General features: G+C 41.7%; 1 pseudogene; it reads right to left on the reverse strand.

Moving 5' to 3' along the window:
- Positions 1 to 2,858: 2,858 nt before the first annotated feature.
- LOC119360403 lies at positions 2,859 to 5,153 on the reverse strand (annotated as a pseudogene).
- Positions 5,154 to 5,239: the final 86 nt, after the last annotated feature.

A 5,239-nucleotide genomic window follows, 5' to 3' on the forward strand; every position in this document is an offset into this window, starting at 1 on the left:
TCAATATGCGGTTCTATCCTTGGTGGGACCTTCGAGTCTCTTTAGGATAGTATCGCATATTGGGCGTGACATGAGTCTCATATATTGTGCTTCAAAGTAGAACCATGTTTTTCATATAGTGAGTCTCATAGGTTGTCTTTTTCATACTAGTGGGAATTTTTCATTATAGAACTTGGCTTGTATATTCCTACGATGGGCTTCCTCAAATGCCCTAGGTCTTCGTGAGCAAGCAAGTTGGATGCACACCCACTAGTTTTGTTTTGTTGAGCATTCATTTATAGCTCTAGTGCAACCGTTGAATGGAAATCCCTACTTCTCATGTTGACATCAATTGATGGGCATCTCCATAGCCCGTTGATTATCCTCGTCAATGCGAGACTTTCTCTTTTTTTGTCTTCTCCACACAATCCCCATCATCATATTCTATTCCACCCATAGTGCTATATCCATGACTCACGCTCATGTATTGCGTGAAGGTTGAAAAAGTTTGAGATTATTTAAGTATGAAACAATTGCTTGGCTTGTCATCGGGGGTATAGAAGTTGGGAACATCTTTGTGTGACGAAAATGAAGCATAGCCTAACTATATGATTTTGTAGGGATGGACATTCTTTTGCCATGTTATTTTGAGAAGACATGATTACTTTGATTAGTATGCTTGAAGAGTAACTATTTCTTCTATCAATATGAACTTTTATTTTGAATCATTTGGATCTGAACATTCATGCCACAATAAAGAAAATTACATTGAGAATTATGCTAGGTAGAATTTTACATCAAAAATTATGTTTTTATCATTTACCTACTCGAGGACGAGCAAGAATTAAGCTTGGGGATGCTTGATACGTCTTCAACATATCTATAATTTTTGATTGTTCGACCTTATTATATTACCCCTTTTGGATGTTTATGGGCTTTATTTTACACATTTATATCATTTTGGGACTAACCTACTAACCGGAGGCCCAGCCCGTATTGCTCTTTTTTTTGCCTATTTCAGTATTTCAAAGAAAAGGAATATCAAACGGAGTCCAAACGGAATGAAACACTACAAGAAATATGTCAACTTGTGACCTTGACTATTGGTCACTGAAAGGTCATTGTTTTTCATTTGCAACCTTTTTGTGACCAAAAACAGAAGGTCAAAAGCTGGCGGTCGTAAACTGAAATTAACGACCTTCTCTGTGAGAAGGTCGTAGAAGTTTACGACCAAAATATGCCTACTGTCTTGTTTTGGTCACTAGCAGCCTCCCCAGGCCACGTAGGCATCCGACGTGGCAATCTGATGTGGCACAAGAATCATCCCGGTCCAATTCGATTTTCTACATGGGCCTAGCACAACAATTTGGCCTTTTTATATATTTTTTCTATCAATTTTTGATCGGCTTCATGGGCCAAGCCCAACAATGCAACCTTTTTTATTGTTGGGTTGTGGCCTTTTTGTCTAAACGAATTTAGTTTTTCTTTCTTTCCCAAAAGAAGGGTCCACTAGTCAGATGGGTCCCAGTTGTCAGGTTCTGGTAACTGGGTCCCATTTGTCATGTTCTGGTAAGTGGGTCCCATCTATCAGGCTCATATTCTTCATATTTGAATCAGTATTTAAATGGGCAGACAAAAAGCACACATAATTCTTCAAATAAGAGCAACCAGATCCTTACAACTGTAATACAATGGCAATCACAGTAATGACTACAAGTGTAATACAGTACTTTACAAGCTTGACAAGCAATCACAAACTTGCACATGCTCCCGTCATGAACGTGCCAAACTCACAACATGCCAAACTCGTTGGACTACCATAGTGATATGAACAACATGCCGAACTAGCTGGACAACCGTAGTTAGGGCTGGGAACAAACAAAACGGCCTTCAAGAAAACAGACTACATGCCTTCCTCGGTCGCCCTGTTACATGAATCACTAGAGAAGAATAAAAAAAACTGGGGCAAATATATTACCAACAGACCATTCAAGAAAAGGATAGTTATTTAGAATGACAACACACAAATTGGGCTAGTACCATGCTTTTTGTTCTCCAGCTAGTTAAAATGAGATACTCTCGTACAAGAAAACAGTGACACAATATGAAAGTTAACAGTAGGGATGCCATAGTTGAAATGAGCAAGCTATTTTGTATTTGAGAAACAAAAAAATGCACCAATAATTTTTCAGAAGGCAACTGAACTTCAGTGCACACATTTAGATAGAAAGAAGGGCTTGAACTATACACATTAATTAGAACAGGATCGAAAAACACCAATGTAAGCTAGAATTGACAAGTACACTGCAGGATTCAATTCGTCTTCCCCATATACAGCAACCAACAGACATCTAACATCATTATTTTACCGCAGAAGATCGACCCATAGCAATAGAAGCACAAAATTTAAGCACGCAAGCACATTAAAGCAGGTAGTAATAGAAGCACAAAATTTGAGCTTGCAAGCACATAATAGCAAGTAGGGAAGTGGGAAGATGAACTAATTTAGATGCCAATTAATGACATACAACACACCTCATCCACATCAATACACTTATAAGACAGTTGGACAATGACACAAGCATTTCCACAAACAATTCATGTTGATGATTAAGTTGTGTAATACATAGGGCAATTAGACCAGTGCGAACAAGAAGATAATTTACAAGTTACAAACTATAATAGCAAATGGCCAAATGTTCCAACCAAGATCAACCAGAGCATGCAAGGGATGGAGAGATCCACAACGGACTAAAACAAATTACCAGAGACTAGACATGCAGGTGCATATGCTTGCGAGCAGAAATGGAAGCAAATGTGGGCACCGTAGCAGTAGCACACCCCACATTGAGATCCTTGGCGCTGAACATTGAGAGAAATCATATCTGCATTTCAGAGTGGAGTGTAATCATTGAGAGCTGCAGTTTAGCCATTTACTGGATGTTTGCGTGAATCAATTAGTTTGATTGATAGAGACTGTACTGCAAACTAATGGTGGGTGCTAAATCTGAAGAGCTAAATAAGAGGAGAGGAAACAAAGCATACCTCGTGTTGTCCTAAAGCAAGAAAACTGTAGAGTTCTGCCGGGCACACCAGAAAGATAATCTACAATTAACAAACCATAATTCGCAAATGGCCAAATGTTCTAATTAAGATGAACAAAGGAAACGTGATTTGATTCAGAGGATCCACTACAGCAGACTAAGAAGGAACAAAAAAAACATTACCAGGACGAAGGGATGCTCTTGAAACCTCCATGCTTGACCTTTCATATCAGTACAGTAGGTACTGCAAGTGAATGAGAAAGAAGAAAGTGATATGCATAAATAACTCATCCATCTGTGTTCATATTTTAATTTCAATAGCATGGTACACCCATAAAGAATAACAGTTTGCTACCTACTAGCAAAGTATAAGACCTGAATCATATAGTATAAATGAATCAAGAAAACAAGAACTAACAACGAGAACTGCATACTAGTGCACCAAATGATCAACAACAAGCATAGTATATTCACATAAGTTTGCTAGTGTCACAGAATTAAGCAGTGCAGGTAATCATCATCATCGGTGTATAATTGCCAATATAAACAAGCCATGTAGAAATGCCAAGTTACAGAAACTGCATCACAAATATGATTTGCCTTTGGTGTTTGCCATACAACAACAACAGTAGTTGATCATGGAATCTAACAGAGTTTAGCTTATGTAGGGCAGACATAATTGACACAAAAATCATACAGTTTAGATCAGGAATAAACCAAACAAGCAAACATCCAATACAACTAAACTAAGCACAGAACCACAACATGAAGAGTAAACCAATCACTTATAGGAGGCTTGGACTGCATACATGGTCGTCCTTGAGGTAGAGGACCATCTTGGTACCCCTGCCGAGCTGCTCCCTAGATGTATCACAAGTGACGGTGAAAGAACGACCAACCTGGGACTCCCACGCGTACTGCTCGTCATTGTTGTGCTTCGTGCTGACGACGACCCTCTTGGTAAGGGAGATGGGGTAGAAGCCAACACTGAACTGCTCCTTCTCGGGGGTCTTCTCAGTCCACAGGGAGATGAGGCGCTCCTCAAGGTATTCCATCTTAAAGCAAATTGTATCAAATCAGACAATGAGCAGAAGGAATGTGCAAACTAATACTGTAAAGAAAAAAGATTTGAAGAACAGCCACACATACAACAATACTGTATCAGAAATAAACTACGAGAACACATAGAAATTCCATCAAGATGCATAATTCCAGAACAGCAATTTTTAACAGTTCCATAATGCAGTATTATAATTAAAACAGATATAATGTTTAGTTGTAAGAGGCCAGAACCATATAAATTACTAAATACAAGGAAAGCATACATTATCAATTAATAGAGAGGGTCAATCAATAAGGATGAGTTAACCCGTGCATTCCTCATGTATGCATTCATTAGAATATAGTTAACAAAAAGCACATCATCAATTTAATTATTTCACCATCAAATCTGAAGTAATACTACCAATCATAGTTTAAATGGCTGGGACGCAACTCATATCTATAAGCAGGTTCCATACTACAACCAGCACATATCTGAAATGAGCTGAGTGGCCTGCTCTGCTTCTGCTAGCAACGACAAGAACGGTAGCACATCAAGCATCAGCGACCGTACGTGTTTCAGAGAAGGGAAATCCCCAAACCCAGCGCCTCCGGAGCGAACCAGATCGGATCCGAAGTGCTGGGTCAGAAGATGGGCGGTGGCACAAATGAAAAGGGAAGCGAGAGGGGAAGGGGACCTGGAAGGGCTCCATGGAGTCGGAGCAGCCGAGCCGCCTCCAGCTCCCTCCTCGCACGGAGCGGAAGAGCGGTGTCAAATCCCACCCACTGCATGGCTGTGTCGTCGCCCGAGAAGAAACGCACGGGGGCACCTCCCGCAGCGCACGATTGTGGGGAAGGAGGAAACCTCCAGCACCTCCGTCGTGTCCAAGCTCGAATCCCGTGACGACGGGGTGGAGGGGGCGCGTATGTGCTGCGGCCGTCGCGGATCTCGGAGAGCCGTCTGACCGGCTCCATCTTGGGCCTATGTAGGGAAAGAAGGTGAGGGGGAGGGTGGATGTCGCCGGCGGAGGGTGAGGGAATTGGAGGGGACGGTGGTGGAGGGCGAGAGGGCAACGGCGGTGGAGGGTGAGGGAATTAGTGCGTGCAACAGCGGCGCCGTCGTGCTCCGGGCGCGGTCGTAGGAGGGGCTGCGGAGCCGGCGTATAGGGTACGGT

This window comes from Triticum dicoccoides, chromosome 2B, assembly GCF_002162155.2.
Source record: "Triticum dicoccoides isolate Atlit2015 ecotype Zavitan chromosome 2B, WEW_v2.0, whole genome shotgun sequence".
Lineage (NCBI taxonomy): Eukaryota > Viridiplantae > Streptophyta > Magnoliopsida > Poales > Poaceae > Triticum > Triticum dicoccoides.